We start from the raw sequence: 17,939 nt of genomic DNA on the forward strand, positions 1-17,939 counted from the left end.
CATTTCAACTTGTTCTACACATCTGTGCAGTAACCAACACGAAAGGAGCGAAAACAAAGCGAGAATCACCATTTTTCTGTCGGGGCTGCCCATCCGATTCTGTTTTTTCACACTTGTATACAAGTTTGATAAATTTGTTATCATGGCTTGTTATGTTTCGGAACAGTTTTTGCCTCTCTTTTATCGTTGTTCGTTATCTATTGAGAGCGATTTCTGCGGACCCTGTTAACGCTAGAAACTCTCCGGCAACAATACAAATGATAGAACAAATCCTCTCAATGTCGTCTTTTTCAAGGATGAATGCGAATATTATGGAAATATAGCACATAGCGGAGGTCATCCGGACACAGCATATTTTTCTCTTGAGCTCGTTTTACAGGAAAAGTTACCGCTTTTTGAACTGAACTGAAAAAAATCTCAGAATTTTCAACAATTCATTGATAATAGGGTAAAATGCCCAATAGTGGACCCCCTAGTAGCGAAATTTTGCTCTCCCGGGCATAATGAGTGGAAATTTGCAAAATATTAATTTTGCGTGATATCTAATATCAAGCTCTGCATCTCCTTTTCACGATGCATACATGGTACACTCAAATACTCGACGTTATTCTTCGAAATTAACATTTTAAAGTCGGACTGAATTTGCCCTATAGTAGACCCCCTGGGGGTCCATAATAGGAAATTGCTTCCCTATAGTCGACACTTCATTTGATTTTCATGTTTCGTTTCTGGACGTTCTTCTTCCCTATTATGGACCCCTCAAAATATTCCTATAATGGACTCGTGTTTATTTTTTTATAGAATTGTATAAAATCATCTAATTTTACTTTCCATAGCATTTTCAATGCATGTAATCAAATCATAGGACTGTAAGGTAGGTTCTCCCGATGGAATTTCATAGCAAAATGTTTCCATTGTGCAGTAATAATGAAAAAATGGCTGGAGGGTCCACTATTGGTTGAGGGTCCACCATTGGGCACTTTACCCTATGTGGACAATGTTTGCAAGCATCAATCCCTTTAGGTCGAATGTATATTTTTATCCTAAATTATTATTTCAAGCCATTCTCCAGGATAGATAGAAGTTGATTCCCGGGAAAAATAGAACCCCTAGCCCTAAGGAAAACATTAAACGAAGCACATGAATTTGCGTTGGATTGATTTGAAACACGGTTTTCGTTTTCGAGTTTTCAAAAAAAAACTTCGTTTACAATAAATATTTAGTTGTTTACCAAGGTTGCTTCACATGAATTACCTTTTCAACAAACCAAAGAATTTCTTTCCCGTGGCGCTCACGGAGATGCAGAGCATTCCTCTTATAATCTTATAATAATAATAAGTATCAAACTAATTTTCCTCTCCTAATCCTAAATTAACTACAAGGGCGTGGCTGGCTCATACTGCCCATAGCAGCTGTTTCTTACACTCAATTGAAGTCGTTTGAGGATGAAAATTTGACAACATTTTTTGCATGCCTCATATGCATAAACACATATACAAGGACAAACAGACAATAGCTTGGTTCGTCGAGTGGATTGCGAGCCTTCTATAAAAAGGTTGAATTTGGAAGGAAATGATATCCTTTTGTTACAAGTTTTTGTATGAAAAAAAAAATGGTTTCTTCATACCTGGTAAACTGTAGTCGTAAAAACTTAGCGATCACATTTCTGAAACACAATCTGAAAGACATATCTTTGTGCATTTTAGAAAGGTGCAGAGGATTCGTCTAGTGAGCAAATGTATGCTATTAATAATTCTCTATCTGTTTATACTATATTCGTATTGCTTCTTGCTTTCGATAATAGACTTTTCGACAAATTGTCTATTATGTCAAACAATTTTCACACTGCCAAAATTGACATTTTGATAATGACAGCAGCTGTGAATATAAACAAAAACAAATTTGGTCATTGTTATGTATTTATCTGCTGTGTAAAAGAAATCAACCACAAATTGAATCCGTTCTAGTTTCCAATGGCAGCAATAATTGATTCCGTGAAGAAATGTCGTGCATCGTCTAGTACGGTGTATCATGCGCTCTATGGGTATTACTTTATAGGTATCCCACGAAGTAAACTCGCGATCATTTACGGAAAACACAAGACAACGATTAGTAACTGGATTTCTGCATATGAAAGGAATGGATCTTACGGGGGAAAGCATAATGCAAGTGTGACTCGGAAGTTTATAAACGACTTTCGGAAGTATAAACGAAGACCTCTGCTCTACCTGGACGAAGCGGGCAAATTATTCGAGGAACACTTCCATATGAAGCCGTGCAGGTTAGACAAGACGATGTATACAGATTTTTCATGGAATTGAACTCACTACCATGGGATTATTCGAATTTATTGTTTTTGGACGAAGTTTCATTTGATAACCGCGGTATGCTTCGAAACCGAGGGTATGCTGAGAAGGGAAAACGACTTATCTGCCGTGGTGAGTTTGTTCGTAAGCCACGAGTTTCATGTTTGTGTTTGATCGGCCAGAATGGGATGCTGGAATGTAGCTATACAGAGGGAACATTCACTCGGCTCAACTTCTTTCATCGTATCAGGCAATTCGCTCTTCAGAGTGGGAAAGTCGAAACATATCCTGGTTTACATTCTATCTGGATCATGGATGGAGCACGTATCCATTGCGATGCAAACATCATCAGTTACCTGCAATCGTTAGGAGTATACCCGATTTTCTTGCCAGCATATACTCCTTTCTACAACCCGATCGAAATTGTGTTCGGAATAGTAAAGAGAAAAATGCAGCAAACCTACAAGGAAAGTGAGGTACGTGATATGAAATTGTTTGCTGCAGAAACAATGGCAGACTTTCATGAATACAAAATGAATCGACTGTTTCGGAAATGTGGATACAGTTGTGGAGGAAGATTTGATCCAACTGTCTCCTGCAAACATAATTGATTTGGGTTTCGAGGTAAATGTACAAAAGACGAAGAATGATTAAAATCATTGAACAACTTTATTTGTAATAAAACACATTTTTTAATTATTGAAACAGTAATAAAACATTCTGAAACAACCCTGCAATTACATGTGGTCCACATCTTCCATGTCACTTACTTGTGCCTTTAGTCTTTCCCCTAACTTGCACTCCTGAACCTTAACCGTTGTTTCCATTGCACTGATCATTGATTCGTTCACTTTGTCTCTTAACTCCAATGCCTCCAACCGAATCTTGAACATCTTCATCGATGCACTCAAATGTTCAATGTTGGATTCCACCACATCGAATACTTGACGTAGAGCCACTACCTCTTCATGGTAACTATTGTTTAGGCTATGAGCTACCGTAAGCTCTCTGAGGATGGCATTTACGTGTTGTCCTTCTTTAGCTCTGAACAAGTGAGCTAGATGCTGTGGGGGATGATTCTTAAGTGTCTCTCGCAAGTGAGCTGGGCCGTTATGGATGGAATTCGCCCAGAATGACCACGCCATACCATGTGCATCGTCAGCTCGTCTGCTAATTCTATGACAGCCTGTTTTGTTGCTGCACCCGATCGATCACGATCAGAAGGATCAACTAAACTTTCTTTCACTGAGCTCCAAATCGTACGGTTGCTGACAGATAAGGAGTAAACATGCAGGAGAAGTGTTATTTCTTTATTCCGTCAGCTCTGCAATAAACTGCTACTTTCTACAACCTGGTCTAACGTGTAGTGCCTACGACCTGACTGGAAGAGCACAAATTTCCCGAACTTTTCTTCGATAGGTTTTTCTTCTGCTCCCCAGGCTGGACAAGTTGTTCCGTCTGTCTTTGCAATGAAAATTACCTCACGATACAAATGCTCCTCAGCAAGAATTCAAACCTTGTGTATGAAACTTGCAGTGCTATTAGCCGAAATTTGCCATCGTGCGATATAGGATCCGGAATATTGGCCTTTGAACTGACGTTACACTAAGAGAACACATCCAAAAATGTAGCTTTCCGAATCATCAGCACCAGCGTCACTTGCATGTTCCATTTGGCTGGTACTGTTGTTTAAGGGATCCATCAGTAACTGGGTACTGCAAGCATCAGGGAATTCGTATTCGAGCAGGTACTCCGCTTCTGGATAGTCCAAACTGCAATCGTTTGGGATTGCTTCGTCCATCGTGCATTCCTTGATACGTAGTTTTCTTTCCTGTTCAAATGGATTTTCAACAAAAATACACTAATAAGCGATTACATTCACACGATAGTATTAATAATAATGGATTAATACTTACATAACAACAACAAAATCAATCGCAATAATAAAAACGCAGACGATTCCAAACGAAACAAGCACCTGTCAAAGCACACACAGTGGAACCAGCAAAATGCGTATAAGCATGTTTATACGTTTTGAGTGATTTTAAATTGAATCGTATTTTTATATCGCTTTGTAGTTTTTTTTAAGCAGGTGCGCAAAACAATGCCTTATGAAGTGTTTTTTATTTAATATACAGGGGATGGACAAAATAATTAGGATAGGCAAATTTTGGGTAAAATTAGATGTGTTGTAACTACCTTAGTTATCATCCGATTTTGACAATTCAGGCATGCCTGAACTAGAAAATTAATGCAGTTTGACGGTATGTCCATGGAACCGACTATGGCCACCGGATTCCGAAGATATTCCGGGTTTTTCGGAGGTAGGTTCGAAACCGTAAATTTAAGGTGGATATTACGAGAAGTTGTGGTTAAAAATTGAATAATATTAGTAACCGCAAATGAAGTAGGGCTCTTGCTGATTGGAACCATATATTGAGATTTGTAATCGGACCAGAATCAAGTGAGATATTGCCATTTCTTTATAATCGGTTCCGATCGATACTTATCAAAGGGGTCAGGCCACAACTTCATTTGAATCTCGCTTTTGATAGATGGTCCACTATGATTTTATTCTAGAAGGCCTCTAAAGTGTCAAGAATGAAAAAATAATTGAATAAACGGATCCTGGAGTCGCTGGGATGTCCCCGGGGAACCTGTGAATGGGGACATTTAAGTTTTAGCACCAAAACCAGTCATTCGACGGCTCTTTTTTCATGGTTTTCGATCAGGAAGCGAAGTATGAATATAAAATGGTCCATTGTCGGCTCTGACCGCTTCCAGGATTTATGGATTGGCCCCGGGGAAATTGTGGAAGGGGACATTTTAGTTTTACCACCAAAACCAGATCAGGAAGCGAAGTATGAATATAAAATTGACCATTGATTACTCTGACCGCTCTCAGGACCTACAGATTCCCCTCTGAAAACCAGTGGAAAGGAACATTTAAGTTGCAGCACCAAAACCAATAACTCGACGGCTTTTTTTTTCGTGATTTTTGATCAGAAAGCGAAGTATGAGTATAAATTGGACCATTAATGGATCTGACCGCTTCCAGAACTTACGGATTGCCCCCGGGGAACTGTGGAAGGGGACATTTTAGTTTTAGCACAAAAACCAATCATTGGACGGCTCTTTTTTCATATATTTCAATCAGAATGTGAAGTATGAACAAGAAATGGAACATTGACGGCTCTGACCAGTTTCTGGACCTACGGATAGCTCACCCTGCTATCTGCCTATCCCTGCGAACCTGCCTACTTCATACTTTGCTTCCTGATCCAAAGCCATAAAAAAGAGCCGTTGTATGACTAGTTTTGGTGCTAAAACTAAAATGTCCCCTTCCATAGGTTCCCTGGGCCAATCGGTAGGTCCAGGAAGCGGTCAGAGCCCTCAATGGTCCCTTTTATATTCATTTCTCGATTCCTATTCGAAACCACTAGAAAAGAGCCGTTGAATGACTGGCTATGATGTTTGAAATAAAATGTCCCCTTACACAGATTCTCCAGGAGCAATGCGTGGGTCCTGGAAGCGGTCAGAGCCGTCAATGGACCATTTTATATTCATACTTCGCTTCCTGATCGAAAATCGAATGACTGGTTTTAGTGCTAAAACTGAAATGTCCTCATTCACAGGTTCCTCGGGACAATTAGTAGGTCTTGGAAGCGGTCAGAGCCGTCAATGGTCATTTTTAATTCATATTTCGCTTCCTGGTCGAAATCCATGAAAAGAGCCTTCGAATGACTGGGTTTGATGCTAAAACTAAAATGTCCCCTTTCACATGTTCCCCGGGGCCAATCCGTAGGTCCTGGAAAAGGTCAGAGCCGACAATGGACCATTCATATTCATACTTTGCCTTCTGATCGAAAACCATGGAAAAAAGCCGTCAAATGACTGGTTTTGGTGCTAAAAATAAAATGACCTCTTCCACAGGTTCTTCGGAGGCAACCAGTAGGTCATGGAAGTGGTCAGAGCCGTCAGTGGACCATTTTATATTGATACTTCGCTTCCTGATCGAAAACCATGAAAAAAGAGCCGTCGAACGACTGGTTTTGGTGGTACAACTAAAATGTCCCCTTCCACAGGTCCCCGGGGCCAATCCGTAGATCCTGGAAGCGGTCAGAGCCATCAATGGACCATTTTATATTCATACTTCGCTTCCTGATCGGAAACCATGAAAAAAGAGCCGTCGAATGACTGGTTTTGGTGCTAAAACTAAAATGTCCCCTTCCACAGGTTCCCCTGGGCCAATCTGCAGGTCCTGGAAGCGGTCAGAGCCGTCAATGGACCATTTTATATTCATACTTCGCTTCCTGATCGAAAACCATGAAAAAAGAGCCGTCGAACGACTGGTTTTGGTGGTAAAACTAAAATGTCCCCTTCCACAAGTTCCCTGGGGCCAATCCGTAGATCCTGGAAGCGGTCAGAGCCGACAATGGACCATTTTATATTCATACTTCGCTTCCTGATCGAAAACCATGAAAAAAGAGCCGTCGAATGACTGATTTTGGTGCTAAAACTTAAATGTCCCCATTCACAGGTTCCCCGGGGACATCCCAGCGACTCCAGGATCCGTTTATTCAATTGGTTTTTCATTCTTGACACTTTAGAGGCCTTCTAGAATAAAATCATAGTGGACCATCTATCAAAAAGCGAGATTCAAATGAAGTTGTGGTCTGACCCCTTTGATAAGTATCGATCGGAACCGATTATAAAGAAATGGCAATATCTCACTTGATTCTGGTCCGATTCCAAATCTCAATATATGGTTCCAATCAGCAAGAGCCCTACTTCATTTGCGGTTACTAATATTATTCAATTTTTAACCACAACTTCTCCTAATATCCACCTTAAATTTACGGTTTTGAACCTACCTCCGAAAAACCCGGAATATCTCCGGAATCCGTTGGCCATAGTCGGTTCCATGGACATACCGTCAAACTGCATTAGTTTTCTAGTTCAGGCATGCCTGAATTGTCAAAATCGGATGATAATTAAGGTAGTTACAACACATCTAATTTTACCCAAAATTTGCCTATCCTAATTATTTTGTCCATCCCCTGTATGGTCAATTCCAGCTATACAGATTTTGTATCTAGTGTTTTTGAATCACAATGAAGTTCCATCAATATACCCTTTACTGTATACAGGTGGGAACATATTATGGTGGGACAATATTTTCTGAGCCCCTGCTAATCTAATCGGGCATAAAATTTGCAATATATTCTGGTTTTGATTTAGCTCAATAACATAAAACCACGCTGATAAATGAATATGAAGTATGCTTCAGCATAAACATAAGTCTTAAATGAAATAAGGTTTAAAATAGAAATGAAATAAGGTTTAAAATTTGAATCAGAATACAAAAGAAAATCACACAATTCCTATATTTTTATATACATAGGGCAAAAGTTCCGATAGTCGTGGTTGTTCCTATAGTTGCGGTTGTTTTATTTTTACAAAATCTACAAATACAACCCATTAAGTCTATCAATTTGTTGATCTGTCATTATGCGAAATAAAAGAAAACAGGAGAGAAAATACCTTAAAACTGGTAAAGTATCACTATATCACCTTATCTTTTTCTCGACTTTGCACCAATAGTAGTGGTATTCCAATAGTTGCGAGTCCCATATCTAAACAATGGGGTTCACGGTTATAGGAACAAGAATTAAAAAAATACCGCAACTATTGGAACACTGTACCAATAATTGGAGGTATCATTTTAGGTAACAATGATGAGTTCTGCAGCAATTAGATCACTTCTCATTTAAAATATAGCTTTCGGTAAGCAAAATGAAGTATAGAGGTGGTGTAGGCGAACAAATAGTGATGGATCGTGCTTAGTTCCTCCACTATTGGGTCTTTTACCCTGCTTACTGATATAAAACTGAACTGATATAAAATTGATCACATTCGGTAGTCCACGATGAATTCCTTTGAAAGCGGCACAAATGCAGGGGTATTGCCTTATCGCCAATGCTAAACGGGAACACGGCGATTTATTACAGACTGCTTCTTCTGTAACTATAATTCTATTGATCGCAAAGTTATTTGACTTTGAGAAAATGAAATGAGAATTGCACACATAATCAATTCAACAAAAATTCCGCGGAAAAAAAATTCGAATTAAATGGACGTTGATTTCGTATCGTTTCGAAATCTCGAAAGTAAATATTTATTTCGTTTCGTTTCGTTTCGAATCAACACAGACATTTTAAATTTCGTTTCGTTTCGTTTCGTCAGAAAAAAGTGTCTTATCGCATACCCTTATTTTCTACAACTCTGTTCGTTGTTTGCACTAGTTGCAGCAACTAAAACTAAATGATTGATATTTTGTTATTATCTATTATAAGTTATTGCAACTAGCGCTTAAACTTCGTTATTAGTGGAATTCAAAGAATGACTTGTTAGGCACAGTTGAAGAAAAACCTTTATGCTAAAAGTCCAGCGTACAACATATTTTGAAATTTAGCCTGTGGAATGAGTTATTGGCAAACTACTAAATGATCGAGCCCAGATAACTGAATGATCGAAAGCATCCTTGCTGTAGACATCCTGAGTACTATCAGGATTATGAAGTGCCTAAAGTCCTGAAGAACGATCAGTACTATATTCCTTTAGGATTACAGAAACGTCTATGATTATTCTAAAGACTCTGATTAATTTGAAATCACGTTTTGATAACACACAGATTCGTGCCAGCGACTTTATGTGTTCTTACCATAATCATGGGTACGACAATGCTTTGACTGTCCCACCCAGGAAAATTCATGCGTAGGGCATGTCCTACTTGTCCCTCCCACTCCCGGCGCGACTGTTGCAGGTTAGCATGAAGGTTGAACAGGTTTCCAGGGAAGTTCTAATAAGACTTGGGTTCTCGTGCTACTGGTTTCACAGTCCCATTCTCCTTCATATGACCGGTGATTACTGCATCCGACGAACCTGGGCCCCCTGGGGGGAGTTCATGGATGCGAACATTCGTTGCTGTGTCTTCCATATGAACCGGAATGTTAAAATTTGTATTATTCGCGACCATTGAATGACGGAGGTTGTGAGAAGCAGCAAACCGTGCTGCTTCTTTTAAATAGCGCAAGTTTGTCGCGAAGTAATTTTTCAATATCTCCCGCACTTGGCCGCACATGTAGCACACTGAAATCGATTACCGCTGTATATTTCCGTATAGAGCTTATTGTGAAATTCGAACCGACTTTGCTCTGCAGTAAGAGACAACCGACTAGATCGAGTGCTGGCTGACAACGTGTTTAACGAACATTTTGACCATATTATCCGTTCAGTAATTAACATTTGGCCGTATGACTCGTCGGGCATAACGACCATTTCGGCCAAACCTGTTAGGGAAAACGACTTTTTCGGCCAAACAACCAGAAGAATATCCTAAGGACAATACACGAGTCGTAAGTAATGTGATCAGACGTACCGCGTTTCGCGCATTTTTCAACTTCATTTTACAAATTCATACCAACTTACAAGTATTTTTATATTTTTTTAGTGCAAAATCTATGGGAAATGTACTTAGGGCGTATTCGTGTTGAAGCAGGTGATGTAATCCAGATAGGCGTCCCGCGTTTCGCAGGACGCCAGCTGGTCACATTAGTTGTAAGACAGCTGCAACATGTTTACGTTTCAGTTAGCGAATTCCGTTCAATAACTGCAACGCATTTAACGCAACGTAAATCGTTGTCAGTCGACATCAAACGCAACAGAAGCGGATCTGATTGTGCAGTGTAATGCAGCTATCATCGACTTTGATATCGTTTTGAAGTTCAGCGGTTCGATAAATCCGTACAAAGAATTTCTCCTAGAAATCCAAAGTAATTCCTTTGAAGTTTCGAGCAATTTCCCAGATAATTCCTCGAGAAAATTTCAAAGAATATCCTTTGACAACTTTTTTTGTCCACGGATATCTTAAAAAAAAAAATTGTTTTCACGTTGGACATGCCAAACTAGCCGTCCTAATCATTCTAGACTGAGGAAGCCAGCATTAAAACATCCATTCTACCAGCCGCACTATTCAACAATCATGAAGAATTTTCCGTGTAAATTTCGAAAAATGCTCATCAGGAGCTTTCCATGGATATTTCGAACATTTTCTGGTAGAAATTTGAAACTATTTGTCGTGCATATTTTGAAGAATTTCTCATCTAAATTCCGACGAATTTCCTCCCGAATTTTAAACAATTATCTTTGGAGCTTCTGTTGGTAATTCCAAAGAATTCTCGAAACTTGAAAGTAGTTCTCGTGGGAAATCCGAAAATAATCTATATAGGGTAAATCACTACTTGGGCCTATGGACCCCATTCCCGGCTCACTGCACAAAAAACTAATTATTTATACTGTTTGGTAGCCGTAGGTTTATGATTGATATTTTTTTAAATGTCTCCTATTTATCGCGCACAATACTCAATATTTTTCAACCATTTATTTCACTCCTAATCGATCCAATTATAGAAATTAAAAATGTAGATTTCAAACTTTTGCTCTTCGTTGCAACACCACTGAGCCGGAGTGATTCTTTCCTCTTTTACAAAACGGTATCATCAAATAAACACCTACCTGAAAATCTTCACAGTGCTCGATACAACCATTGCTTCAGGCTGTTTATCACCACACAAAAATGCTAATATCACGCACTTCAATCTTTTCTAATTGTTCGTATCACTAGATTTTATATAAACATATTAGAATACATTTAAAAATGTATCCTCAAACCTAACAAAAAATCACCTCGGCCCAAGAACTTCTAGCTGTACAGTGCTGCCAAAAGGCCATGAGTCTTATTTTAGTATGAAGATAATCCTTCGTCGTTAATAACAAAACTGTCTAAAACGTTGACGCTTTTATGTTATTTATAATTATCTAAATTTCAAAGACTAAAAGCAATATTTTTTCAAGTATTTGGAAGGAATTTGGATGAGTGCATATATCTTCTCAACCAATTAAAAATTATTATGAATAATACCATCTGGCATCACGTTATCGTGGAACGTGCATATTTTTGTTTACGTCTCATTTTCTACCGTCCCGAGAGAGAGATTGAGAGTAAGATGTTGAGAGATTGAGTAAAATATTGCATATGCCGAAGAGACTTGGGGTATGCCAGATAAGCAATCGCCTATGACTGAAATGAGTGCTGCACCATGTTAATTTAAATCAAATAAAAGCTTTTTCGAGCGGTTTTTAGCAAGAATAACTATTTTTAAGCAGAGGTGAACCCCATCGCAATATTACACGGCCCACAAAATTCAGGAAAAGTAGCTCCTAGTCATAAATATCAATTAAATAATGCAGTCGTGCGCATGTTAGGCCGGGAATGGGGTAAGAAACCCTACATAAAAATGAATTTCTGTCTGTCTGACCTTTATAGACTCGGAAACCACTGAACCGATCGGCGTGAAAGTTTGTATGCAGACATTTTTTAGGTGGGGGATGGTTCTCAATATGATTCGAGACCACTCCCTCCTTTATAAACGGGGCTCACATACAAATGAAACACCAATTTCATCAAAACTGTAGAGGTTTAGGAAGGGAAAGTATATTTCTATGACTGTTTAAAACCCCTTTCTGGAAAGGGGGGCTGCCATACAAATAAAACAGAAAATACAAATAAAACAAAAAATCGTAAGAAATGCAATAAAAAAATCGCCACGACGTTTCACGCCACCACCGCCGGCTAAAATGACTGTTCGCGTGACGCCGAAAACGCCACCGCCGAAAATTGGACCGGCGCACACCTCTAACTGCACTTAAACAATTCCAAATTCCTTGAAAAATGTCTCTTAGATTATTTTAGACCTTACAGCTCCTGAGATATTATATTCATGTCCGAAAAGGGGGATGGTTGTATTGATCGTGAGGAGGTCCAATCCCCACGAAATTTTGAATTTTAAGGTAAAACCCAAACATGAACAACTGGTTAAAATTTTGTTCAATTCTAAGGAAGTCGATTGATGGAATATGGAATGACCAAGGGAATGACCCATATAGCAATCGATTACAGCCTAGAATTAATATTGACGTGCATTTCCCGAACAACGTGATTTTTTGTAGATAGCTGTGAACATGTAAATACATAAGCTTAAATTTCGAAGGTATTTATAATGGAAATTGTTTATTCCTTCCTAAATCCAATGTTTTGTTGTTTACACGGTGTTGCACTTCTTTGCTAGTTTTATGAAAAAGATCAAAATATAGTAGCACGTGACATTCACGACAGCCACCAGCTTACTTCTCATCTACGCTCGTCACGAAACAATGTCACCAGCATGGATTCTATCGTCATTCAATCTACATACCTTGTTAAAATTCAAAAAACCATTCCCAGCAAGCGTACCACTTCATGTTCATCCAGTTAACATAAACTGTGATGTATCTTCACCGGAACAAGTTGTTCGCTTCCGTTTAGCGTCGCCACTGCTCTCGACCTTTACGCTGCCAGTGGCAGTCGCGTCCCTACTTACCACCCTTGCGAAATAAAACTTAATGAACAAGACCTGCCCGGTGAAGAAATTACCAACAATTCCATTCTTCTACCCTTCTGCCCGACCACCTGCACGCTTTTAGTCCCGGTTACCGTGAACCATTTGCCGAGATTTTCACTTGTCGGCAACGCTACTCATTCGGCTTGCACTCATCCTCAGTATCCATGCTACGGTGGGTAGGGTTTCGGTCGGTACTTTCGTTCGGCGTCTAATTCTCGCCGTAGAATCGTTAGTCAATACAAGCAACATGCTGTTGTTGTCACTCTACCGTGCAGCATAGTCGGTTCTCTTTGTTATAAAACTTTAAACGGGAATTGCATCACGGACCGGAAATTACTTACATAACCCTAGGTTTGGTTGCTAGTCGAGTAATACTTACCCAACCATCGTCGTCCGTCCCACCGGTACCAGTAGTGGAGAAAGCATAACTCTCGACGACTTGTGCACGATCCTGAGTCAGTTTTCAACTTTCAATGTAGAATGAAAAATACTCCTGTAGTGCTGGGTTCCATTATCCGGCTCCAGCATCTCTCGACGGGCTTAACCTTTTGTGCCATGTCCACGGAAAGCGCGATGACAGCAGCAGCGGGGGAGCTGCTGGATGAGCGGAAACTTTCCAATTCATTCTAATTTCACCTGTTTGGAAAGTTTACACAAGCGAACCTGTTGCCCTGGCACATAAATACATTTGCATGACGACGAAAAGACCAACCACGTTTTCGTTTAGTTAGAACGATATCACCAAGCAACACAGCTCGTTTCGGTTCCGCTAGATTTACTGACTTTCTATTGTTTATAGGATTCTAGCGACGTTTTACCAGCGAGGTGTGGCGACTGATTAAAAAAATGTTTTCAATGTCGAGGGAGAAATAATTTTGCTTTGTTGATTATTTAGAAAAGAGTTTGTAGTTCAAAATAGAACTGTAAGACTAAATAAACCATTTGTTTGAAGAGCTGTGTACGTGTTTTGGTCAAATTGAGATTTTTTTGTATTCCGAATCCTCGCCCAAGAATAATACTTGCATTCAAAAAATTGTCGATGTTTTATGGGTTTATCTTCACCCACTCTGAAAAAACTTCCCATGCAGCATCAATCATAGTATAAACCATTGGTCAGCAGACAAAATTACAGCTCTATCTGTAAAAATCTAACCGTGATGGCAAAAACAGTGAACCAACTCCAAGCAAAAGTGTGCGCGTTCAAAGAACGGCACTCCGCCGCGTGGGAAACGGACAACGTGCGGCACTTTGTGGTATCTACTGCATCTTACAGCATCTATCATACCGTTCCGGTATCTACAGCATCTTGGCACTATTGGACAACAATCAGAGCATCGAAAAAAATCAAAAACATTTATCTGTCTTAGCTTTATCACCACCCAAAAATAGTACTTGATGCAAACAATACGTATTCTAACAAAAACACGAAAAAAGACATTTTTGTTCAGAAATTTGCGACTTTTTTTTATTCTTCGAGAAAATACAAATGTACACGCACTTTAAAGAGCAGTCATGGAGTACTGCTAGCTGTTTCAAAGTTTCTGGGATAAGATAAGACATAGGATCTAAGATATTTCAATTTAAACACATTTTTTTTTTAAGGAATTCTGAAACCATTTTTAAAATTAAGTCTTAAATGTCTCAAACCAGCAGCTGCTATTTGACTATAATACATCTTTTCCGCTCTGGAGAAATTAAAAAAATAATTTTGACTAGGTTGGCCTGGAACCGATATCAACACGTTCCTACATCCACGCTTCCACGCTGATACTAGTCCCTCTAGTCTTGAGATTTATATTGCCATCCGCTCGCTTTCAAATCAACTTCAGTAAAACATTCTTCCTGCCTACCGTATCCTAACAGAACTATCAAATCTATATTTTCGCCTCTAATTCTATCATAAATATGTACGTCTAAGTTTGGAAGATGATATTAGCATTTCCATATATTTAATTGAAAAACAGTTAATCCTACGCCTGTACCTATTCCAGTAATAGCGGAGTGTATCCGGTTGTGGCCCTAATTCCGAACTGTGCTCATATTTTTTTTCAAGTCAATATTATTCAGCGATTTGATCACCAATGGAAAGTGACAGTTCGTAGCTAATCTTTGTCTTGAACAACAATTTGTATGATAAGTTGATTTTTCGCCATTTCTTTTTTTCTTGTGACCGGTTGTGGGCCACCTTTGGATTCAGGCCTAAGAATTTAACCATGACCATAACATATTCCAGAAGACCAGGAGCCATGCCAAGACGGTTTAGGGATATCCTGGGTCATCCAAGCTATTCTTGAGTAAAGAAACTTTGATCTACAGCCACGACACTAGCTTTTTTCCTCGCTCCAAGCTTGGATATGTATTCAACCATATCCATAGCATCTAGATCCAGGGACATTGTAAGATTCTTTTGGGATATTCTGGGTCATCCAAACCGATCATGAGTCCAGAACTTGCGATCTACAACCACGACACTAGCTTTTTTGTCATTCCAAGCTTGGATATGTATTCAACTATATCCATAGACCTCCCAGGAGGTGTAATGGATATAATCGAATGTATATTGAAGTTTTGAGTGCTAAAAAAAGATTGTTTTGCAGCTCTGGATCTCAAGTCCAGATTTCAAGGGTAGTTTGGGTGACCCAGAATACCCCAAAACTATCTTACGATGTATGTTGACCTGACAAGAAATGCACTGGATACAAAAGATGCATATTTAAGCTTTGAGTACTAAAAATAGCTGTAGATCTTGTGATAAACTTATATTATATAAAGAATCACGAAAAAAAAATAAAAAAAAAGTTGTAGATCTCAAGTCCTGATCTCAAGTCAAGTCAGTTTGGATGACCCAAAACTATTTTACGATATTCGCTGGCCTCCCAGAAGTGTAATGGATATAATTGAATGCATATCGAAGCTTTGAGGACCGAAAAGAGCTACTAAGCACCTGTAAGTAAACTCGAGTCCCGAACTAAAGGACAGTTTGGTTGACCTTCAATATTTCAAATCGTACGATATCCGTTTCAGTATCACAAAATATAAACAAAACATGGCCTACGGTGTATCAGGCCATTAGGCTGAAGGTCATAAGTCCGAATGGTCATTAAGCCGAATGGTCATAAGGACAAATGATCATTCGGCCGAGTGAAAAGCGAAAAATGAGAAGTAAGAAGTTACGAGTGAAAAGTTAGTTCTTCCTTTTTCCTTTTTTTTCTTACTCATTCTTTTTTTGTCCTTTTGTCTCTTCTGTTTATTCGTTTCACCTTCACCCTTCTTCCTTTTTTTCTAGATTCTTTCTACCTTCTTGCTATTTTTAATTCTTCTTCTTGTTTCTTTATTCCTTCTTCATTCTTCCTTTTTCTTCTTTTTCCATATCTCTATTTCTTCTTCCTTTTTTTCTTTATTCACCCTTCTTCATTCCTCTGTATTTCTTATTCCTCTTTGTTTCTTGCTTTCTTTCTCCTTCCTCTTTTTTCACCTTTTTCTCCTTCCTTATTTATTTTTTCTTCCTTCTTATTTTTTTTCTTCCAACATTCCCCTTTCTCGCTACTCGCTTCTCACTTCTCACATTTTACCTCTCGTTTCTCACTTCTCATTTCCCTTTTCTTACTTCCTCCTTGATTATCCCTCACATTTCACTTATCATTTATCACTTCTTACTTTTCAATTCTCACTTTTCGCTTCTCAATTTTTATTAAATACTTCTAGCTATTTACTTCTTAGTTCTCACTTTTCACTAATCACTTCTATTTTCTCACTACTCACTACTCATTCCGCTTCTCATTTCCCACTTCTCACTTTTCGATTCTTATTTTTCGCGTCTCACTTATCCCTTCACATTTTGCGCTACTTACTTCTTAGTTCTCACATCTCACTTCTCGTTCCTGATTTCTCACTCCTCTCTTCTCATTTTTCATTTCTGATTCGTCAATTCTCACTTCCTTCTTGCTCACCTCTCAGATTTCACTTCTCATTTCTCCCTTCTCACTTTTCGATTCTCACTTTTCGCTTTTCACTTATCACTTCACACTTTCCTTACTTACTTCGTGAGAACTAACTCACTTCTTAATTCTCATTTCTCATTTCTCACTTCTAACTCCTCTTTTCTCATTTCTCACTTCTAATTTAATTTTTTCTCAATCACTTCTCACATTTCACTTCTGATTTCTCACTTCCTCCAAGAAGCTCCTCCAAAAATTCCTCCGGCAGTTCCTCCAGGAATTCCTCCGGAAGTTCCTCCAGGAATTCCTCCGGAAGTTCCTCCAGGAATTCTTCCGGAAGTTCCTCCAGGAATTCCTCCGGAAGTTCCTCCAGGAATTGCTCCGGAAGTTCCTCCAGGAATTCCTCCTGAGTTCCTCCAGGAATTCCTCCGGAAGTTCCTCCAGGAATTCCTCCGGAAGTTCCTCCAGGAATTCCTCCGGAAGTTCCTCCAGGAATTCCTCCGGAAGTTCCTCCAGGAATTCCTCCGGAAGTTCCTCCAGGAATTCCTCCGGAAGTTCCTCCAGGAATTCCTCCGGAAGTTCCTCCAGGAATTCCTCCGGAAGTTCCTCCAGGAATTCCTCCGGAAGTTCCTCCAGGAATTCCTCCGGAAGTTCCTCCAGGAATTCCTCCGGAAGTTCCTCCAGGAATTCCTCCGAAGTTCCTCCAGGAATTCCTCCGGAAGTTCCTCCAGGAATTCCTCCGAAGTTCCTCCAGGAATTCCTCCGGAAGTTCCTCCAGGAATTCCTCCGGAAGTTCCTCCAGGAATTCCTCCGGAAGTTCCTCCAGGAATTCCTCCGGAAGTTCCTCCAGGAATTCCTCCGGAAGTTCCTCCAGGAATTCCTCCGAAGTTCCTCCAGGAATTCCTCCGGAAGTTCCTCCAGGAATTCCTCCGGAAGTTCCTCCAGGAATTCCTCCGGAAGTTCCTCCAGGAATTCCTCCGGAAGTTCCTCCAGGAATTCCTCCGGAAGTTCCTCCAGGAATTCCTCCGGAAGTTCCTCCAGGAATTCCTCCGAAGTTCCTCCAGGAATTCCTCCGAAGTTCCTCCAGGAATTCCTCCGGAAGTTCCTCCAGGAATTCCTCCGAAGTTCCTCCAGGAATTCCTCCGAAGTTCCTCCAGGAATTCCTCCGGAAGTTCCTCCAGGAATTCCTCCGA

At 39.6% G+C, this 17,939-nt stretch overlaps 1 protein-coding gene and 1 pseudogene across 1 annotated transcript in view; one reads left to right on the top strand and one right to left on the bottom strand.

Annotated features, from left to right (window-relative positions):
• Positions 1–17,939, top strand: part of LOC134226697 (dopamine D2-like receptor) — a 1,014,775-nt gene that overhangs the window by 768,885 nt on the left and 227,951 nt on the right. The gene's annotated exons all lie outside the window — the stretch shown is intronic.
• Positions 3,044–4,107, bottom strand: LOC134227877 (uncharacterized; annotated as a pseudogene).

The sequence above is a fragment of the Armigeres subalbatus genome, chromosome 3 (assembly GCF_024139115.2).
Source record: "Armigeres subalbatus isolate Guangzhou_Male chromosome 3, GZ_Asu_2, whole genome shotgun sequence".
Lineage (NCBI taxonomy): Eukaryota > Metazoa > Arthropoda > Insecta > Diptera > Culicidae > Armigeres > Armigeres subalbatus.